This window comes from Pseudophryne corroboree, chromosome 4, assembly GCF_028390025.1.
Source record: "Pseudophryne corroboree isolate aPseCor3 chromosome 4, aPseCor3.hap2, whole genome shotgun sequence".
Taxonomy (NCBI): domain Eukaryota; kingdom Metazoa; phylum Chordata; class Amphibia; order Anura; family Myobatrachidae; genus Pseudophryne; species Pseudophryne corroboree.
This window is the reverse complement of record NC_086447.1, coordinates 313,000,531-313,015,768: the sequence shown is the minus strand read 5'-3', so window position 1 is coordinate 313,015,768 and position 15,238 is coordinate 313,000,531.

Below are 15,238 nucleotides of genomic sequence, written 5' to 3'. Positions count from 1 at the left end.
TTTAAAATATATATATATATACGTGCACTGTGTGGCATCCTGAGCACTGAGTTTGAGAACCACTGTATTAATCATGGGGGTTGGAAGATGGAAAACTCTTTTTAAAGATGACATGTTTTCATAGATTAAATCAATTATGGGTATGACATAATCCTACAGAGCCTTGGGGTGCCTTGTGTTTTCCAACTCTAGCACTCAGGAACCCCTGTTGTAGATCAGTATTACAAGTGAAATCACTAGCACCACCTGTGGATCCTTTAAAATGTATCAGTCAGTAATGGATACCCCGGTGCACCATCTAGAAGATCTTGCAAATATGACCTCTTAAGGGTTCCTGAGGACTAGATTTGGGAAACACTCCTCCAGAGTAATCTGATTTTCAATAGGTTGCCAAACACTGTCCTACCTTAAGGTATGCTCATCCTCATTCTGACAGACTCTCCCCATCAGTCAGCACTTCAAATGCTCCCACAAAGCACACTTTATTCTACCCTACCAGATAGCTGCCTGATAATCACTCCTTCCTTCATACCTTAGTGTCTCTTTCTCCATTATACCCTCATGACTGTAAGCTGTCACAAGCATGTTTACTCCAGCTGTATATGTTTTGCTGTGTATGGCACTGCAGAAATGTGTGTATAATGCTAATAATAAAAAATATGTTGAACATTAGCAATAGAACTCCTGTTAGAACTGCCCTGATCAAGTGCAAGTGCTGCTATTATGAGGAGAAACATATACTGTAACACAGAGGTTCTGAACGTGGTCCTCAAGGCAGCCCAACGGTCCAGATTTTAAGTTGATCCATGGGTGACTTAATTAGTACCTCAGTCAGTTTGATATAACCATCTGTACTGAGCCATGGTTATAGTGTGCCTTGAGGACCGCGTTGAGAACCTCTGATCTAGGGACAACAACCACTCGGCCACTAAGTGGTAGACCACACAGGTTCACAAAGCAGGTACATTGGGTAATGAAGTGGGCAGCATGAAAATACATCATCTGTCCTTACTCTGCAGAAATTGCTGGAGAAACATGTTAGTTGGTTAGACTGACAGCAAACCAAAGGAGCGGGCATTTCTCTGCCCTCCAAGATTGAGGAGCATTTTGTGTTTAAACGGTGTTGGTTCTGAGCAGTCGAGACTGCTTCGCCGTTCTCTGTAAGGCATACATGGCAACTCTTGAAAAGCGTTTGTGAAAACACCTATGTGCATAGGGCTGATGAGAGAATATACTGTTCTGTTTGAGAGGCATGTCATAAAATTAACTTCTGTGTGGATGTAAATGAGCCCTAAAAGCAATTACATAGTTTGGCAAATCTGTTTCCGTGACATAACGTTATCACTGCACATCTTGACATGTTAGCGATGAATTTCAGGTGCTGATGTGCCCTTTAGACGCAGAAATCTTATCACTCTATGCACCTCAATGTTTAACCACATTTCTGTCAGCTCCACCATCCCAACACCTGATGTTGGGACAGTATGGCTGAGGCAGTCTAATGGCTGTGCGGTGAAGAAGTGGTCTACCTGCTCTGGCCTAGCAGGAAATTAGAATGAAATAGAGAACATTACACAAGTGGTCTTGTTACCTTACTTACTGAAACACCCCTGTGCGTCTATATATCTATTATATACAATAAGGTGCATATCAGCTGTATACCATGTATTTAACATTTGTGTAGCCTTCACAGATGGCTAAAACATCTGATCTTTAGCCTGTGAACACACTATTGCAGAGGTTCTCAAGGCACCCCAACAGTCCAGGTTTTAGGTATAGCAATAGCTCAGCACAGATGTCAAATCAAATTGACTGATGTGCAAATCAAGTCAACCTTGGCCATGCATGGATAAATTTAAAACCCAGAACATTGGGGTGCCTTGAGGGCCACGTTTGCAAACCTCTGCACGTTTGTGATATGTTCTTCTGCAGGCGTGGCTACATTAATATGCTGCACTGTACTACTGTATTTTCTAGCATCTTAAATGACCCCCTCTAACTCTTCCCACCATTTTCATGCAATCCATACTTCCGGATGGTCCACGTTAGGGTCAAGCTCCTTCCACAAACACACTGCCAAGATGGATTAGAGAAGGCAAATTACTGGTTTATAAGTGGAAAGGGTGTGAAGTGCCAGAGATATCAAGGGTACAGTCAGCAAGCGCTGTGGCAACACAAACACACACGGTTGTGCGATCAATGTTCAAAGTTCTTTGGTATATATAGTCTGCTCTGGGGGGTGTAGTGTCCGCCCTGCGGGGTCTGAGCCACTATCTCCACTGACAGGACACTGAGCTCCTGAGGGGATAGATCGTTCCCCACCACAGGGGATCGCACCCCCCAGCAGAATGCCACCACCCCCTTACAGAGCTGAAGATCAGTGGCGAGTGAGTCACCGACCCCCCTAGCAAGCGGGGGGCCGGTGTGAAGATGGCGGCAACAGGGTAGGAGCGCAGTACTGACTGCGCTCCGGAGGCTCAGCGGTACTTAGTGCGGCGCTGTGAGGGGCGCCCTGAGCCAGCGCCTGGACCCTGCACTGGTCAGCAAGCCTGTCGGGGTCCGTGGATCTCAGCCAGCATTTTACCTCAGGCCAGTATAACCCTTGTGAAGAGCGGGAAGACAGTGCCATTTTGGGGGCGGAGCTTCTCAAAGCAGACCCAGCAGCGTCCAGAGCCATTTTCCTGCCTACACAGCGCTGTCCAGAAAGAGCAAGTCCCTCCACAGCAACTCCAGCTATCTCTCACGGTACCAGGGGGTTGTAGAAGGGGGGATGCTGCATTAAGACTGTGTAACCTATTAAGGTGCACAGTCAGCACTAGTAGGTTTCTCCCTTTACATTAAAAGCGCTGTGTGTGGTTTGGCTCCAATCTCTGTCTCTCTTGCCATTCTTGGGGGTGAAAGTCTGTGTGTGTGTGTGTGTGTGTGTGTGTGTGTGTGTGTCTGTAGTGTCTGTGGTCTCCATTAAGCAATGTCCAGGGACTCTGTGTCATATGCTGCAGAGGATATGTCCTCTCAGGATGATCCCATTCCATGTAATCAGGATTGCACTGGTTTAGCACAGATACCAGCAAGGGAGCCTGAGTGGTTACACTCTATCAAATCTAGGATTTCTCAGATTTCAAATAGGGTTGCACTAAATGAATCTGCAACTCAGGCTTTACAGAACGCTATGGCAGTCCAGTTCTGGTACCTCCAGGCTCCCCGCTGTATATTCACATAAACGTGCTCTTGTGCAGATCATGGAGGATGATACGGATACCGATTCTGACACTGCAGACGGTGACGGGGATGTGTTGCAGGGGGCAGCATCTCTTGCTAAAGGGGTGCAGTTGATGATAGAGGCTATTAGAGATGTGCTGAATATTGCTGATACAACACCTGAGCAGGTTGAGGAGGCTTACTTCACTGAAAGAAAGTCTCGCTAACTTTCCCTGCGTCAAAGGAATTAAATGGTATTTTTGAAAAAGGCTTGGGAAAACCTGGATGAAAAATTCCAGATATGTTAAAGAGTTCTGGTGGCATTTCTTTTCCCGGAAGAAGATAGGAAAAAATGGGAAGACCCGCCTATTGTTGACACGTCAGTATCCAGACTCTCAAAAAAAGGTGGTTTTACCTGTTCCAGGATCTACCGCCTTGAAAGTGCCGGCTGATCGTAAAATTGATAATACGCTCAAATCCATGTACACGGCTTCTGGGGCAATACTACGTTCTACTATTGTCAGTGCTTGGATTGCCAAAACTATAGTAATGTGGTCAGGCACGTTACTTGAAGACTTGGATACTATGGAGAAATGTGATGTTGAATTGTTTTTACGTAACATTCAGGATTCGCCAGGATTTTTGGTAGAAACCATGAAAGACCTGGGTTCCATGGCTGCGGGAATTTCTTCCATGTCTGTATCAGCTCGTCGAGGACTGTGGTTGCACTAGTGGTCAGCCGACGCAGAATCCAGGAGAAATGTGGAGACCCTACCCAGGTCAGGCTCTCTTTGGGGAAGCATTAGATGCGTGGATCTTCATGGCTACGGCTGGTAAGTCACCTTTTCTTCCCTCAGCTACACCTGCTCCGAAGGAACCCTTTTCTTCAGCTACATCACAGCCCTTTCGGTCTACCAAGCCCAGAAAGGCCAAACCGTCCAACACCTTCTTCGGGGAGGGCGGCCCAAGTCCAAGAAACCTGCGACTGCAGATTCCCAGGAACAGAAACCGGTAGGAGAGAGACTCAGGAATTTCAGTCACGTCTGGGTGTCATCCGTCCTGGACCCCTGGGTGCAAGATATTGTGTCTCAGGGGTACAGGCTGGAATTTCAAAATCTCCCTCCTCACCGATTTTTCTAACCAGTCTTGCCAGCTCTACTGGCAGACAGGACTGTACTGCAAGAAGCCGTCCAGAAGTTGGTGGAGGCACAGGTCATTGTGCCAGTACCATCTCATATGCAAAACAAAGGTTACTATTCAAACCTTTTCGTGGTCCCGAAACCGGATGGTTCAGTCAGGCCCATTCTGAACTTGAACTCCCTCAGAAAGGGGTTTAGTGATTTTAAGTTCAAAATGGAGTCTCTAAGGGCAGTGATATCAGGTCTGGAGGAGGGGGTATTCCTGGTATCCCTGGATATCAAGGATGCGTACCTCCACATTCCGATTTGGCTGCCGCATCAAGCTTATCTTCGATTCGCACTGTTGGACTGTCATTTTCAGTTCCAGGCCCTACCATTTGGCCTCTCCACAGCACCAAGGATATTCACCAAGGTGATGGCGGAAACGATGATTCTCCTCCGCAAACTGGGTGAACAGATTCCGTATCTGGACAATCTGCTCATAAAGGCATCGTCCAAGGAGAAGCTGTTACGGTCCATAGCTCTCACAACCCAGCTTCTCAGGGAACATGGTTGGATCCTGAATCTTCCAAAATATCATTTGGAACCAACCAGGAGGTTGTCCTTTCTGGGAATGATCCCCGACACGGAAGTGCAGAGGGTGTTTCTTCCAGGGAAAAAGGCGTTAGTGCTTCAAACGATGGTCCGGGATGTCCTGAAGCCAACCCGTGTGTCGGTTCATCAGTGCATTCGCCTTCTGGGAAAAATGGTGGCCTCTTAAGAGGCCCTGCAGTACGGGAGGTTTCACGCTCGGTCCTTCCAACTGGATCTCCTGGACAAGTGGTCGGGATCCCATCTACACATGCACCAGAGAATACGTCTGTCACCAAAGGCCAAGATTTCACTCCTCTGGTGGCTGCAACTGCCTCCCCTTCTGGAGGGACGCAGGTTCGGGATACAGGACTGGATCCTTCTAACCATGGATGCAAGTCTCCGGGGCTGGGGCACAGTCATTTAAGGGGAAACCTTCCAAGGAAGGTGGTCAAGTCTGGAAGCCGGCCTGCCGATAAACATTCTGGAACTAAGAGCAGTATACAACGGTCTTCTCCAAGCAGCCCATCTTCTGAGAAATCGGGCCGTTCAACTGCAGTCGGACAATATGACAACAGTGGCTTACATAAACTGACAGGTCGGAACGAAGAGCAGAGCTGCAATGTCAGAGGTAACAAGAATCATCCAGGGGAGTGGGGTCTCCATCCGGAGGTTTTCAAAGATGTAACAGATCTTTGGGGCGTACCCCCAGATCGACATGATGGCCTCTCGTCTCAACAAGAAGCTTCAGCTGTATTGTTCCAGGTCGAGGGACCCACAAGTAGTGGCAGTGGACGCCCTAGTGACTCCGTGGGTGTACGCGTTTCCTCCACTTCCACTCATCCCAAGAGTTCTAAAGCTCGTAAGGAGGAGAACAACAGTTCAAGCAATCGTCATTGCTCCAGACTGGCAAAGAAGGGCTTGGTACGCGGATCTTCTGGATCTACTGCAAGAAGAGCCGAGGCCTCTTCCTCTTCGGGAGGACCTGCTGCAGTAGGGGCCGTTCACCTATCAAGACTTACCGCGGCTATGTTTGACGGCATGGAGGTTGAACGCCTGATACTAGCCTGAAAGGGCATTCTGAACAAGGTTATTCATACCCTGATACAAGCTAGGAGAGGAGTAACGTCTAAACATTACCATCAAATTTGGAAAAAATATGTATCTTGGTGTGAGTCCAAGAAATTTCCTGCGGTAGAGTTTCAACTGGGATGGTTTCTCCTCTTCCTACAAGCTGGTGTGGATATGGGCCTGAGGTTGGGATCTGTGAAGGTCCAGATTTCAGCCCTATCCATTTTCTTCCAGAAACAATTGGCTGCCCTCCCTGAGGTTCAGACCTTTTTGAAGGGACTTCTACACATCCAACCTCCCTTTGTTCCACCTACAGCACCTTGGGACCTTAACGTGGTGTTACAGTTCCTCCAATCAAACTGGTTCAAGCCTCTACAGGAGGTTAAGGTCAAATTTCTTACATGGAAGTCTGCCACGTTGTTGGCCTTAGCTTCTGCTAGACGTGTGTCGGAGTTGGAGGCTTTGTCCTGTAAAAGCCCATACTTGATCTTCCACGAAGATAAAGCTGCGCTCCGTACACGTCAGCAGTTGCTTCCGAAGGTTGTGTCGGCATTTCATATCAACCAACCTATTGTGGTGCCAGTGGCTACTGACTCCTCAATTTCATCAAAGTCCTTGGATGTTGTAAGTGCTCTGAAAATCTATGTGAAGAGGACTGCTCGTCACAGAAAATCGGACTGTTTGTCCTGTATGATCCCAAGAAAATTGGGTGTCCTGCTTCTAAGCAGACGATCTCCCGCTGGATCAGGTTCACTATCCAGCATGCGTATTCTACGGCAGGATTGCCGTGTCCTACGACTATCAAGGCCCACTCTACTCGTAAGGTGGGGTCTTCCTGGGCGGTTGCCCGGGGTGTCTTGGCTTTACAACTTTGCCGAGCTGCAACTTGGTCTGGGTCGAACACATTTGCGAAGTTCTACAAGTTCGATACTTTGGCCTCTGATGATCTGAAGTTCAGTCAATCAGTTCTGCAGGAGCCTCCGCGCTCTCCCTCCCGTTCTGGGAGCTTTGGTACATCCCCATGGTACTAATGTGGACCCCAGCATCCTCTAGGACGTAAGAGAAAATAGGATTTTGGTTACCTGTCGGTAAATCCTTTTCTCGTAGTCTGTAGAGGATGCTGGGCACCCGCCTAGCGCTTCATTTTCCTGCTATCGTTATTTGATTCAGTACAACTTCATTTTAGTTGAGTACTGCATTGTTACTTGGTAAGTAATGTTTCAGTGGTTGCTGAGTTTTCAAGCTAAGTTAGCTTGATGTACCTTGTATGTGTGAGCTGGTACGAATCTTGCCACTATCTGTGTTAAACCCTTCTCTCAAAGATGTCCGTCTCCTCGGGCACAGTTTGTAGACTGAGTCTGGTAGTAGGGGCATAGAGGGAGGAGCCAGCCCAGACTCTCAAACTCTTAAAGTGCCAATAGCTCCTGGTGGACCAGTCTATACCCCATGGTACTAATGTGGACCCCCAGCATCCTCTACAGACTTCGAGAAAAGGATTTACCGGTAGGTAACCAAAATCCTATTTTTAATATGTATATTATCTCTTATGTAAAGTCACTTCAATAGGTAATATAATAAGAACAATGTATACAATGTAGCAGATGAATAGCTGGAGATGGAATATTGAAACCTCTCTCTAAATGAAAGTGATTAATAATTGGAAAGTCCTGTGTTATGTGGGTAAACCTATTTAAGTGACTAGAGGGTTACTATGTTTGATGTTGGATATGTATGATTTTAAATGACTATTTTGATGAAAAGGAAGACCGTTACAAGGATTTTTATGGAAATGTGTTTATGTATTATTTTTATGTGTAAAATGTGTGCAAATAGCGTTGCTAAATTTATTTAATTAATTACCATCACTGCTATAAATACTAAGCATGTACGGGTTAGACCACACCCCCTGGTGAAGTCCAGTTGTAACGAAACGCGTTGGTCGTGGCTTGGAGGACGTGACTGATACACTGATGTCCAGCACCAGGTCCGTGGAGCAAGGACACTAAGTCGAGATTACCGGAATAAGCAACGTGGAATGGGTAGCTAGCCGCTGTCCGGAGGCGCTGGTGATACGTCCATATGCTGTTGTTTTTAAACTAAGATGTATGTAAGCTTGTTACTTTTAGTAAATCTATTTTGATACTATATCTCACTGGGTGCGCCCTCATTTTCATAATACAGGTTGAGTATCCCATATCCAAATATTCCGAAATACGGAATATTCCGAAATACGGACTTTTTTGAGTGAGAGTGAGATCGTGAAACCTTTGTTTTTTGATGGCTCAATGTACACAAACTTTGTTTAATCCACAAAGTTATTAAAAATATTGTATTAAATGACCTTCAGGTTGTGTGTATAAAGTGTATGTGAAACAAATGAATTGTGTGAATGTACACATATTTTGTTTAATGCACAAAAGGTATAAAAAATATTGGCTAAAACTACCTTCAGGCTGTGTGTATAAGGTGTATATGAAACATAAAAGCATTCTGTGCTTAGATTTAGGTCCCATCACCATGATATCTCATTATGGTATGCAATTATTCCAAAATACGGAAAAATCCCATATCCAAAATACCTCGTCCCAAGCATTTTGGATAAGGGATACGCATTTTATATATATATATATATATATATATATATATATATATTTTTTTTTTTTTTTAATTAGATATTTATTAATGATGAAGGAGGAGGAACTTACAAGGACATCATGTGATCTGCTAAAGCCTGGTATACACCATGCAGATCAGATAAACTGATCCTCAGATCACTGAGCTACATGTACTTTCTTTAATGGGATCCAGAGATTAGGTAACCTCCCAATCCAACTGTGCAGGAGTGTTTGAAGCTGTTTATTGGCTAGCCTTCCTGCATACACACCTATGCAATTACCGGGCTGATCACCAGGTGACTGGTCTGATAGGGCGACCAAATTAAAGTTCTCATTTTACCATGCCTAATAAGTAATGACAGCAATACCACTGATGTGATGTTGTGAAAGTAGTCTTCAAATATTAAAAAAAAAAAAAAAAAAAAAGAAATTGTGGGAGCAATGTAAATAGGATTTTATTAACCTACCGGTAAATCCTTTTCTCTTAGTCCATAAAGGATATTGAGGAGACATAAAACGATGGGTATAGATGGGGTCCAAAGGAGCCAGTGCACTTTAAATTTCTTCAACTGGGTGTGGTGGCTCCTCCCCTCTATGCCCCATCCGACAGGCAGTGATAGGTAAAAACGAGCCGAAGAAGAAAGGACATATATGAGAGAAAGAACATGACAACCGTAATGGTGGTGAGACGTACACACCAGCACACCACTAACATACAACCAGCAACGGCTGGTAACAGCAGCAGCAGCTGAAAAAGTAACTATAGAACAAGAACCTGCAGCAAAGTCAACGCACTGCGGCGGGCGCCCAATATCCCTTATGGACTACGAGAAAAGGATTAACCGGTAGGTAATTAAAATCCTATTTTCTCTAGCATAAGGGATATTGGGGAAACTTAGTACGATGGGGACGTCCCAAAGATTCCAGAACAAGCGGAGACTGTGGCATCCACTTTGGCCAGGGTATCAAACTTGTAGAACTTCACAAAGGTGTTCTTCCCCGACCAGGTAGCAGCTAGGTATAGTTGCAAGGCAGAGACTCCACGGGTAGCTGCCCAGGAAGAGCCCACTGATCTTGTAGAGTGGGCCTTCAGAGACTTAGGAACAGGTAAGGCTTCAGACACATAGGCTTGTTGAATAGTAAGCCTAATCAAACGAGCAATGGACTGCTTTGAAGCAGGGCAACCCTTTTTCTGCACATCATAGAGCACGAACAAGGACTCAGTCTTTCTGACCCGAGCTGTGCACTTGACATAGATCTTCAAGGCACGCACAGCATCCAAACGCCTCTGGAAGAGCAGAAGCGGCAGAACTGGATGGAATCACAATAGGTTGATTCAGGCGAAACGCAGAGACAACCTTCAGCAGAAAATGCTGTCTAGTCCGGAGCTCCGCTCTATCCTCGTAAAAGACCAAGTACGGACTTTTACACGATAAGGCCCCAAATTCCGAGACGTCAAGCAGAAGCCAGGGCCAGTAACATCACAGTCTTCCACGTAAGGTACTTGTCTTCTACCGTCATCAGAGGTTCAAACCAGGAAGAATTTCGAGTCCCTGGGAGCCGTAGGCAGCACAAAGGGAGGTTGTATATGGAGTAACCCTTGCAAGAAGGTCTGAACTTCCGGGAACACTGCCATTTTTTCCTGAAAGAAAATTGAGAGCGCTGAAATCTGGAACCCAGACGTAAGCCCTTACCCACACCAGCCTGCAGGAAACGTCCCAAGTGAAACTCAGCAGGCGGATACACGCGTTACTCGCACCAAGAGACATATCTCCTCCAGATAGGATGATAGTGTTTTGACGTTACAGGTTTCCTGGCCTGAACCATGGTTGCAATAACCTTCTTGGAAAGGCCCATGTGAGCTATGATGTTCCGCTCAACATCCATGCCATCAAACGAAGTCGCCGTAAGTCTGGTTAGACGAACGGTCCCTGTTGAAGAAGACCTCTTCTGAGTGGCAGAGGCCAAGGGTCTTCGACGGACATGTCCAGAAGATCCACGTCACACGCCCTCCGAGGCCAATCCGGGGTAATTAGAATTGCCTGGACACCTTGATTCCTGATCCGCTTTAGCACCCTCAGGAGCAATGGGATCGGAGGAAACAGGTATACCAGCCGGTATGACCAAGGCGATGCCAGTGTGTCCACTGCCCTCGCCTAAGGGTCCCTGGTCCTTGAACAATACCAGGGAAGTTTCTTGTTGAGACGAGAAGCCATCATGTCTATTTGTGGGCAACCCCACCGGTCGATGATCTGCTGGAACACCAGATGATGAAGTCCCCACTCCCCAGGGTGGACATCGTACGACTCAGGAAGTCCGCCTACCAGTTGTCCACACCCAGAATGAAGATTGCTGACATAGCTCTTACATTTCTTTCCACCCAGAGGAGTATCTTTGACACCTCTTGCATGTAGGCTCTGCTTTTTGTCCCTCCTTGTCGATTGATATACGCCACCGCCGTGGCTTTGTCCGACTGTACCTTGATCCGAGGAGATGCCTGAAGCAGAGCATTGTAGATCGCCCGAAGTTCCAGAATGTTGATTGGAAGGAGGCTTTCATGGGATGACCACCTGCCCTGGAACTGCGCCCCTTGCGTGACAGCTCCCCATCCTCGCATCAGTCGTGAGGAGGGTCCAATCCTGAATCCCGAAACCCCTGCCCTCCAGGAGATTGGAGGACTGAAGCCACCACAGGAGGAAAATCCTGGCCTAAGGTGACAGCCGAATCATCCGGTGCATCTGGAGATGCGATCCGGACCACTTGCTCAGGAGATCCAACTGAAACGTTCTGGCATGGAACCTCCCGTACTGGATTGCCTCACAGGAGGCAACCATCTTCCCTAACAATCTTATGCAGAGATGTATGGACAGCGGAGTAGGGCGGAGCACCATGCGGACCATCTCCTGAAGTGTTATTGCCTTGTTCTCTGGTAGAAACATTTTCTGTGTCACAGTATCCAGCAACATCCCCAGGAACAGGAGCCTCTGAGTTGGCTTCAGGTGGGACTTCTGTAAGTTGAGGATCCACCCATGGTCGGACAGAAGACGGATGGAGCGGTCGAAATAGAGCAACAAAAGTTCCCTGGATCTTGCCTTTATCAGAAGATCGTCTAGATAAGGCACCACATTGATCCCTTGGATCCGGAGTTGAAGCATCATCTCCGCTATCACCTTCTGGGCTGTTGACAGGCCGAAAGGTAGTGCCTGGAATTGGAAGTGATCATCCAGCAGGGCAAACCGTAGGTACACCTGATGAGGAGGCCAAATCGGAATATGGAGATAGGCGTCCTTGATATCCAAGGAGACCATAAATTCCTGTTCTTCCAGGCCCGCAATGACTGCATGCAGGGATTCCATCTTAAACACCTTTAAATAAAGATTTAAGGATTTCAGATTCAGAATGCGTCTGACCAAACAGTCTGGCTTTGGCACCACAAACAGGTTTGAGTAAAACCCTTGCGCGTTGTGGTAGAGGTACTGGAACAATGAGGTGGGACTGGAACAGTTTTCGTATAGCCTGTTGTAACGTAACCTGCATATCCTCCAAAGTTGGTAAGCTTGATTTGAAAAATCGTTGGGGGGGGAGGGGGGGGGAGAAGAGTACTGTCGAACTCCAGCTTGTAGCCCTGAGAAACGAGCTCCCTGACCCAGGCATCCCGGCAGGAGGTCTGCCAGTTGCGGCTGAAGTAACGCAGTCGAGCTCCCACCTCGAGATCCCCTTGGGGTGGGTGGGCACTGTCATGCTGAGGCTCTAGTGGAGGCAGAACTGGTGGACTGTTCCTGAGGACTGGTACTTGCAGGTTTTCTGGACTTGCCTCCAATGCAGCTAGAGGTACCAGAGGTACCTCTGGCCTTTGATAGAAATGTGCGAGACCGAAAGGACTGGACAGACTGTCCCGGATAGGAACGTCTCGCCGGCGGGACCCCAGAGGGGAGAAACGTGGATTTCCCAGCAGTAACCTTGGAAATCCATGCATCCAACTCAAGCCCAAAAAGCCATTCCCCAGAAAAGGGAAGGAACTCCACATTACGTTTGGATTCTGCGTCTGCAATCCACCGACGCAACCACAAGGCCCTGCGCACCGACACCGCCTTGTCCAACGTCCGAGCACTTATGTTCCCCATCTCCGTGAGAGAATCTCAGAAGACACGGGTGGTGTCCTGAATGTGCTTCAGGAGGGTTACCATGGTAACTAAGGGCATATCCCCCGAGAGGCCCTCCTGAATTTGCGTGGCCCAAGAATGAATGGAATGCGTCATCCAGCAACCCGCAATGACCGGTCTTTGTGAAAGGCCGGCTGCAGTGTATATAGATTTTAGGGTACTCTATCTTTCTATCCCCAGGATCCTTCATAGTAAAGGAGCCCGGGGCAGGCAGCACCGCCTTCTTAGACAGGCAAGAGACTGAGACATCCACCCCAGGAGGTTCCTCCCAAAATTTTCTACCTTGAGGAGCAAATGGGAAAGTGCGCAAAACTTTTTGGACACTTGGAGTTTTGTGTCTGGATTTTTCCAGGCCTGTTTGAATAAATCATCTAACTCTGGAGATTCAGGGAAAGGGACATTGGGCTTGTTTTGTACAAAGAAAAATGACTGCTGTGAAGCAGCATCCTCTAGAGGGAGCTATAAAACATCCCTTATAGCCAAAATGAGGGGTTCAATACCTGAGTAGAATCAGGATCCAGGTCATCCCCATCATCCTGTACATCTTCTATATCAGAGAGCAGAGCAGGTAAACCATGCTTCTGGGAACCTGCATGAGAGAGGGTGGGGAGGGGGAGCTATGCATCAGTCCTGGCAGCTAAATCTGCAACAACTTGTTGCAGTAGCTGAGTTTTCTGCACATTAGCAGTGAGCTGGGATGACATATCTGACATCATAGTCTTAAGAAACCCTAACCAGTGGGGCTCTGTACCCTCTCCCCCAACCTCTTCACTAATTTGTGAAGGTTGACTACATTGCTCACAGGAAAGAGTCATTAGATAATGGAGAGAGTCTGGTGTGACAGATACTGCACAGCTTGTGCTTACCCATATTTCACAGTAAGTATATACACATACACTAACACACAGACAGTTATAATGCAAGCCTGCTTTTCCTACTGTATGCGAGAAGAGACACACAGAGAGGGAGAAATACCAGCACACCCGGAGCTGCACAGCCCCAGTGAGACTGTCCGCTCTGTAATCACAACAACACTAGTAAATGCAGTCCCCCTTAGCTACACCCTGTACCAGTTTCCAGCATGTCTGTGAGGCAAGAAGCGCTGAGCGTGTGCTGCTGATGGCTGCTGTAAGCAAAGGAAGGTGCCAAAACGCTGCTGGTCACGCTCTGAGGAAGCTCCGCCCCCACCAATGGCACCGGAGCTATACATATTATTTATACTGGCAAAGTCTCCAATAAGCTTAAAACCTCACAAGTGCTTAGTTAAGCATGTTTGTGCCCGTGTACTCACAGGGGATCCTAGCGGGACCCCCAAGGGAGAGTTACGTACAGCGTGCTCAGTCACACTGTGAAACGGGGCCCCCCTTAGCAGGGCCCCGGTGTGTACTCACCATTGATGTCACCTTCAGGCAGCATTAGGGGTGTGCGGCGTGCTGCGGCTGTGACAGTCATGAGGCAGTGCCCCGCTGAACAAACAGCCCCTCAGGACAGTGGTCCTGCAGCGGGGAGGCGGCTCTGCACCTCGGAAGGCCGGTGACCATTTTCCCCCTAATCTCCCACGGTGCAGGTATGCTGTTGCCCAGACAGCATACCGAAAAAAATTAAGAGATTTAAATGAAATTGAAGAAAACTCTCTGGAGCTGCAGAGATGTGCATCCTTTCCTGAGGGCACATTTTTCTAAACTGCCTGTGGGAGGGGGCATAGAGGGGAGGAGCCAGCACATCCAGTTGAAGAAATTTAAAGTGCACTGGCTCCTTTGGACTCCGTCTATACCCCATCGTACCAAGTCTCCCCAATATCCCTTATGGATGCTAGAGAAATATTAGTAACTGTGCTTATTAATAATACGTTTTTAAATGTATGTCTTATATTCATTGTGCTTCTAAGGGTTACTCAGATGGACAAGTATCTTGTAAGTGACCCAATGTCTATGTCCTTGGACGCAGATCACAGGAACCGGCAGGAGATGCATCTTTACCCAAGACGGCCCCTGCAGCATTAGCATAACTTGTCACAGCAGCTAGTGGTTTGCGACCACCTCTGAATTAGGCCCTAAGGCGCAAAGACAAAATGAAAGTTTTTATTCCATTAAAAATCAATGCAGTCATCTGTCGCCGTGCACTTTAAAAGAGAAAACGGAAAATTGGATTTTGGTACTCACCAATAATTCCCTTTCTCCGATTCCACAGGGGACACTGGAGGCTTAAGACAGTAGGGTATAGATGGTGGTAGATGGGAGCTCCTCCCTCCAGAGCAGTTATAGTTCCTTTCACAGGTGCAGTGTGAAAGCACCAAAGTCAACTGACCCAGTATTTCAACCCAGGTTAAAAGTGCTGATTGGCTGTTTCCATGTCAGCTGACTGAGGCCTGCACACAGTGCCCCCTCCTTCTCTTTACTGTATAGTAACCTCATCATTGTGAGCCAAGAAAGTCCTTTTAAAATGACACCACACTGTTTTAACATGGGCGACCCGGGTTGAG